This window comes from Pan paniscus, chromosome 7, assembly GCF_029289425.2.
Source record: "Pan paniscus chromosome 7, NHGRI_mPanPan1-v2.0_pri, whole genome shotgun sequence".
NCBI classification, from domain to species: domain Eukaryota; kingdom Metazoa; phylum Chordata; class Mammalia; order Primates; family Hominidae; genus Pan; species Pan paniscus.
This window is the reverse complement of record NC_073256.2, coordinates 35,603,589-35,611,774: the sequence shown is the minus strand read 5'-3', so window position 1 is coordinate 35,611,774 and position 8,186 is coordinate 35,603,589. Positions and strand designations below refer to the sequence as shown.

The 8,186-nt window shown below is 40.6% G+C and overlaps 1 pseudogene; it reads left to right on the top strand.

Moving 5' to 3' along the window:
- Positions 1-215: 215 nt before the first annotated feature.
- LOC117981358 (large ribosomal subunit protein uL6-like) lies at positions 216-2,476 on the top strand (annotated as a pseudogene).
- Positions 2,477-8,186: the final 5,710 nt, after the last annotated feature.

Below are 8,186 nucleotides of genomic sequence, written 5' to 3'. Positions count from 1 at the left end.
ATCTCTTTGGAAATAAAATAGGAAATTTTCATTGAAATAATATTTTTGCTTACACTGATTCCCTTCTTTGCCCCTAAATGGGGAGGAGCACTGTCTATGAACCCAAAAGGTGAGCAGACATGTCCTTCCAGCGGACTGACACAGCTATACTATGGATCTCTAAGGGGTGATACGATGTCCCAAGTTCAACTGGAGATTATTAGAAGTGGCCGTTGTGGAGTTGAGAGCTGAACAGCCAGCAGAGAGTGACCAAGGGCAGCAGAATTCTGCAGTGTAGTGGCAAGTGTCCAGGGATGTCAAGAACAGCAATGGCATCCTAGGTTGACCGTTCTTGGTGGCAAGATCTTGGCCATGCACCAGCTTCCTTTGTTCCAGCTCAAGCTTCATTCTCCAGGCTTCCTTTTGATTTTGGAGGAGTGCCTGTATAACTGCATAACATTTTTTATGTAAGTCAACTAGAGTTGACTTGTGTTTACAACCAAGAACTCTGAATGGCACGTAGTTTTAATTTCATTCTGCATTTCATTGCTTAAAGAGTTAGTTTCAGCTCACGGAGACCAAGGCACCTTGAGAAATAGGGATACAGGAATTTGGGGGTGAAGAAGCTTACTTGGTGCCATTCAAATCACACTCTCTTGACCTGCATTGTTCAATAAGTACCCACTAGTAACATTTGTTGCCACTATTCAAATTTGTTAAAATTAACATGAAATGAAATTGGAAATTCTTAGTTGCAATAGTCACATTTCAAATGCTCAATAGCCACATGTGGCTAGTGGCTACTGCATTGGATGCTGCAGATCTAGAACATTCCATCATTGAAGAAAGTTCTGTTGGACAGAACTGGTTAGACATTTTGTCTTGTCTGAATATTCATAAGGCTTTATTCTTGTAAATGTAAGAAACAAAAAAGTCCCCTATGTAATAATCCCTTCACTGTTTTATAGAAACAAAAATTAGAGGTAACAGGAAGTTGAAAACAATTTTACGTTTTGGTACTAGGAAATTTCTTCCTTTGAAGAGGAATCCAAAGAGTAAAGAACCACCTTTTCGCTGTGTCTACTGTGAGAATGAAGACCATTCTCTGCAACTGGACTGTCCATATTCCAGAAAATGTAGATATCACTTTGAAGGGACACCCAGTAATTGCAAAAGGCCCTAGAGGAACGCTGTGGATGGACTTCAATCACATCAATGTAGACCTCAGTCTCCTTGGAAAGAAAAAAAATGAGGCTCCGGCACTGACAAAAAATGGTGGGGAAACAGAAAGGAACTGGCTGCCGTTTGCACTATTTGTAGTCATGCACAGGACATGGTCAAGGATGTTGTGCTGGGCTTCCGCTGCAAGATGAGCTCTGACTCACTTCTCCATCAATGTCGTTATCCAGAAGAATAGGTCTCTGGTTGAGTTCTGAAATTTCCTCGGTGAAAAATAAATCCACAGGGTTTGGCAGTGGCCAGGTGTTGCTTGTTCAGTATCTCAAGCCCAGAAAGATGAATTAACCCTTGTAGGAAATGACATTGATCTTGTTGCAAATTCAGCTGCTTTGATTCAGCCAGCCACGACAATTAAATAAAAACAAGGATATCAGAAAATGTGTGGATGGTATTTATGTCTCTGAAAAAGGAACAGTTAAGCAGGCTGCTGAATAAGACCTAAGAGTAGTCCAGCTACAGAAACAAGATGCCGGATGATTCCTAAGACCTATTTGTGATATTTAAAGGATGCAATAAAAGACCTATTGATTTGGGGGAGAAAAGAAGAGTAAGGTGCCAGTTGGATCATAGAAAAAACACTATACATCGATTTCTTCAACCTAAGGCTTATATGTGTAAATGTAAAAAACAAAAAAGTCCCCTATGTAATAATCCCTTCACTGTTTTATAGAAACAAAAATGAGAAGTAACAGGAAGTTGAAAACAATTTTACGTTTTTGGTACTAGGAGATTTCTTCCTTTGAAGATGAATCTAAAGAGTAAAAAACCATCTTTTCGCTGTGTCTACTGTGAGAATGAAGACCATTGTCTGCAACCAGACTGTCCATGTTCCAGAAAATGTAGATATCTACATGATTACTTTAAAGTGTATGCACGGAGAAACTTAGAATGCTATGTCCAAATTCCTTTACATAAAGCTAAATATTAGATTTAGATTTTAAACCAACAGTGCTTGAAGATATAGCTTTATTCCTGGATAACTCCAGCCTTGAAACACAGAATGGTGTCTTTATCCAGTGGCCGTTAAGACCTTTTCTGTTCTGTTGGAAGAGCAGGTAATCACTGGGGGCACCTGAGGAATAACTGCTTATATTCAGTTCTGTCTCTGTCAAATTGTAGGCTAGATTAATCATGTTGGGTTTTCTGTACAGCAGATATGAGTGGAGGTAAAGTCAACGTGTCTTGCCCAGTGGTCTGTGGAAACCCACATTGGTTCTGGTTCAAGACATGCTCCCCTGGAGGAAAAAAAAGAAAGAAAGACAGAAAGAAAGAAAACAAAATACATCAAATAAGTTTTAATATTTCATTTTAATAAGTATGGCTAAGTATTGTCAAAGACTTTAAATGTAAGTTGGACATGAAGTTTACACTGCAATTTATAACTGTACAAGGAAAAAAGGCTAACCAGAGTTTTCTCTGGCCTTCAAAAAGAGCAGGCAAAATAAAGAATAAATATTTAATGATGACATTTAACAAAAAAGGCATGTTGGCTTCGGATTTGTAGGAGAAAAATTTTTATCATCAGGGATTCTTCCATCAACTAGAATTTATCCAGGGTAATTACGTCCTATAGCTCAAAGACTTTGAATTATTATTTTCAAGTGATACTCAGGCACTGTGTATTCTGAATTTCTTGGGATTCTTTCCATGGTTGATAAAACCTTTCTCTATTTGCTCATATTTCAGTCTTCTTGGTAATGGGTCATGTTATATGAAATGCTAGGTTGATAGTGGAATATCAATAGCCTTTATATCTGGAGTACGAGACAGGATGTGTTTTTGTTTTTCAGACATTCAGTATAGATGTTGAGGGTTCTGAATCCAAATGATTAGAGATTTTGGATTTTATGTTTTCAGCCAAATAAGAGGTTTGGGTAACACATTTTTATTCTTTTAAGCTTTCTCTTGAATTCAATAAAATGTTAAAGATGACATTTTTTAACTTTCAGGAATCACAAAAGATTTGACAACGTGGCATAATCACTTTGTGAATTGTTGAAAGAATATGTTGATTTAATTATGATGTAGAAATTACACAGTTCTAAAATTTTTTTTAATGAGTAGAAAAGGTAAATTGGACTATATATATGATGTGATACATATATATATGTGTGCGTGTGTTTCCAGTAATAACAATAGTGACCTATTCCTAATTATAGACATTTATAATTACTCTTTAATGAGCAGCATTTTGGAATATGAATACACAAACCTGAATGCAAATTCCAAGGACTGAAACTAAAGTTAAAACATCAGTATTCCACTGTTTGGTGAAATATAGTAAGCACTGCAATGAATTATATACTGCAACCAACACTGGAATAAAATACCTAGCTCAGCTACAGTTATTAATTCATTTTCTTTATAAAGAGGTCAGTTATAACTGTTTTCATTATAAAATAGCTAAAGTATCTGATGTGTTTGCAAAATTTAAGAATCATAACCCTATTGAGGCTGCTTAAATATGACTAGAAATTTTTCAAAATTTTGTAGTGTATTATTTAACAAATATTTACTAATCGCCTGCCATGTGCCCAGATATTCGTGATATTCAAATTTAAAAATTTAGGCCAGGTGTAGTGGCTCACACTTGTAATCCCAGCACTTTGGGAGGCCGAGGCAGGCGGATCACGAGGTCAGGAGTTAGAGACCAACCTAGCCAACACAGTGAAATCCTGTCTCTACTAAAAATACAAAAAGTTAGCTGGGCCTGGTGGCGGACGCCTGTAATTCCAGCTACTCGGGAGACTGAGGCAGGAGACTCACTTGAACCCAGGAGGTGGAGGTTGCAGTGAGCCAAGATCGCGCCATTGCACTCCAGCCTGGGCGACAAGAGTGAAACTCTGTATCTCTCTCTGTCACACACACACACACACACACACAAACACACACACACAATAAATAAATAAATAAAAATTTAGTCTTTAGCTTCAAGGAGCTTCTGGGCTAGTGAGGAGATCAATGTGCAAACATTTTCTATAATAAGATAAATAACAAGTACATTGGCAGTAAAGGAGAAGTGACTCAATGTGCCTGGAATAGTCAGGAAAGCCTTGAGAGAAAAGTAGAATTTGTGCTAAAGCTTAAAAAACATGTAGGAGTTTGCATCATGGAGAAAGGAAGGGATGATTCCCTTGTGCAGGGAATGCCTTCTCTTCTGGAGAGGCCAATTTTGAGAACTAGAAGAAAATAACACACGAGGGATTTCAATGGGAGGAATTTAAAACAGGAAATGAAATTCAAAGATGTTGGAACAGTAGAATGAACAATTAGGATGAGGGGAAACAAACACAAAGATTACCAATTGTAGAAAGTCACTACCACCTCTAGGGCTGGAAGGACAAAGGGAAGGTGGTGTTACTTCAGCCCAAGATGAATCATGGGTCACCTGGTAGTTGTTGGGGACCGTGGAGGTGATTTAGCCACTACTAGAGACATAGCCTGAGACACACACACACAGAGAGAGAGAGAGAGACAGAGAGAAGAAAGAAGAGAGAAAGAGGAGAGAGAGAGAGAGAACGCAAATTTACCTGAAAGCCAGATGGTATGAGAGCATGGGAAATGTAGTTTGCAGGGGTCAGTGCCCTGTATATAAAGTAAAGCAAAAGAAAAACAATCTAAGACCAAACAGGCAACCGACTAGAACAAGCAAGCTTAGAAACCCCCGCCTGGAACACCAGCACTTTGGCTTTGGGAGGCCGAGGCAGGCAGATCACTTGAGGTCAGGAATTCGAGACCAGCCTGGCCAACATGGTGAAACCCCGTCTCCACTAAAAATACAAAAATTAGCCAGGCGTGGTGGCGGGCACTGTTAGTCCCAGCTACTCAGGAGGCTGAGGGACGAGAATTGCTTAAACCTGGGAGGTGGAGGTTGCAGTGAGCCACTCCAATCTAAGCACTCCACTCTGAGACAGAGGGAGACTCTGTCTCGATAAGAAAAAAAAAAGAATAGAAAAAAATGAAATCTTGGACTGGGACAATGGCAAGAGGAATGGAGAGGAAGAAACAGATTCTAGGAAAGGCCCAGAGACCAGTTAGCTAACAGATGTGAAAGACAGGAAGAAGCAGGTGTTCTAGATTTTGGAAAGGAAAAATCTGCAGAAAGGAAATCCAGAGGAAAGGCTTTCAAGGTAAATGGGCCCATCACACTCCATGGGGCTCACCGGCAACTAAGGAAGAAAAAAGACTTTGGCCACCACATCTACTATTAACTACAACCTTCACGAGACTGTGACCTCCAAGTGAGACGCAGAAAAGAGACACAGAGTTGGGAAGTAGGAATGGTTATTTCTGCTTCAGCGGAGGCTACATATGCCCATCCCATTTGGGTGTTAACTGAGGTAACATCTGAAGTTTTATCCTTTCATCATTCCTTCAAGCGTTTAACAATAACTCTTTCGTTTGGCTCCGGTTTGCTTAGCTCTGCAGCTACTCAGAGAATGTTAGGGCTGCACCTTTGAAAAATTATTTCATTGTGTGCACCCTTTCTCATGCTACAGATGAGAAAACAGGAGCACGAAGAAATTAGACGAGTTGCCCAAGGCGACACTGCTATGTGGACAAGCCAGGAACCCGGGTCTCCTGAGGCCCAGCCTGCTGTTCCTCCCACATCACCGCGAGCCAAGAGGATCAGCTTGTTTTCTCTTAGACTCCAAGCGTGGCAAGCTTAATCAAAGAAGCTAAGCCCGGGAATTTAAAATTCACAGGGGGAACCAAGTAAAATGTCATGGTTAGGTTTTCTGAAAAGAATATTAAGTATACCCAGGATAGTTGATATTCTTGGGTAAAAGATCTAACCTAGAAAAAGCAGAAGAATCACTGAGGGGCTACAATGCTATGGCACTGGGGGCATGACAGTTATTCATTGTGTGGGGCTGTCCTGAGCACTGCAGGCCATTCAGCACGTCTGGTTCCTTTGCACAACTAAATACAGGGCCACCCCCTTTCCTAGGCAGTATGACAAACAAAACCATCCTCCTACTGGGTGGGGATTGGGGGTGGGAGAGGGTTTGGAAAGAGTACCGGCTTCGAGACAACCGCTGATAGACTAAAAAAATGGTACAGAAGTTCCATCTTAAATAGGCATTGGTGGGTGGGGTTATTTTTACCATCATGTTCCCTCACACAGAAAAAGAATACTTTCATGTCAACTATATAATGAAACAGTCTCATTCGGAAGAACATTAAATTTGTTTCCAGAGACAGTGAAGAGAAGATAAAGTTTTATCATGTTTGCACTGCAGAGGGATAGTCATATTTCAGGCTAGATATTTAGAAGTATAACTGAAATACCAGTGTAAGAGTCTGATTTCCCTCGGAGGGTTGCAACGGAAACATCTGTGTTTGAATTATACTTCTGTCACCTGCTAGCTGTTTGATCTTAAGCAAGTTACTTAAATTTTCCAACGTTTCCTGAGACATTTCTTATTTCCTAAAGAAGAACACAGGGAAAGTAACATGTGAAGGTCCTTTAACAGGTCCATCCATTCATCCATTCAACACATTTGGATGACTTCCTGTGTTCTAGGTATTGTGCTTGGCGATGGTTATAGGACGTGCAAAAAAATAAGCCCAACCAAACCAAAAACAAGGAGCTTGCCTTCGTGAAGTTCATAGCACAGATAAAGAAAATGTCTGCTCCTACAGCTCTTATTTGAATGGGGATAATTTTATCAGGAGGTCATTGAAAATGTCCTGCTGGTTTGTACACTGTCTCTGCTTAAATAACACTTGCTATGAAATGTGTATTAGGTTGGTGCAAAAGTAATTGCGGTTTTTGCCATTACTTTTAAAGTGGTGGCGCATGCCTGTAATCCCGGTACTTTTATTTTTTATTTTTGTGTTATTATTATTATTTTTTCTGAGATGGAGTCTTGCTCTGTCGCCCAGGCTAGAGTGCAGTGGCGAGATCTCGGCTCCCTGTAACCTCCACTTCCTGGGTTCAAGCGATTCTCCTGCCTCAGCCTCCCGAGTAGCTGGGATTACAGGCACATGCCACCACGACTGGATAATTTTTGTATTTTTCGTAGAGACAGGGTTTCACCATCTTGGCCAGGCTGGTCTTGAACTGTTGACCTCATGATCCACCCGCCTCGGCCTCCCAAAGTGCTGGGATTACAGGCGTGAGCCACCACACCCGGCCCATCCCAGTACTTTTAATGGCAAAAACCGTGATTACTTTTGCACCAACCTAATATATCCAGACACAAGAGTCAGTTTGAAATGCCATGACCTAAACTGCAGGCAGTCTGTGTCTAAAAGCCCAATTATCCATAATTAGTGGGTTACCTGGACATGTTTCTGTGAATGCTTTGATGCCAAAATATATATTCCTCAAATATTGCTGATGTAAATTTTTAGTATAAAGATACAGATTGTAAGTAAGAGTTTTGGAATCTTCTCATCAAAGCAGCACATGCTGCAGCTCCGTAACACAGTCCCTTTATTGGATATTTGCATTTGCACCTCTAGATGCCTTCTCCACCCTTGTGTTATGGAAGGCTCACCCTTTAAGATCTAGGGCTCCTTTGTGTCTGGATTTTGGTTGGTTCAACCAGTGGGAGGTAGGCAGTGGCTCAAAGGCCGGACAAGAATATGAGGATGTTCGTTCCACCTCCCCCAGCCTGACACTGAAGATCACAGCTTCTGTGGGATACAGTACCTGTCTCTCCTTGTCCCTCAGGCCTGGGATGGGGGTGAGCACCTAACTCCCAAGGGTACTCAACCACACTCTGTCGGTTTCCTTTAATTAAATTCTTCTCAGTTACCAAGTTTGAGTGCATCATCTCTTCCCTTACTAATATAACACCCCCGCAGCCTGTCTGTCAATCTCAGTACAGTCTATTTTTGCTGAATAGAAAAAAAATAACATAAAAAATAACATAAGGAAAAAAACATAAAAGTTGGCCAGACGTGGTGGCTCATGACTGTAATCCTACCACTTTGGGAGGCTGAGGCAGGCAGATCAC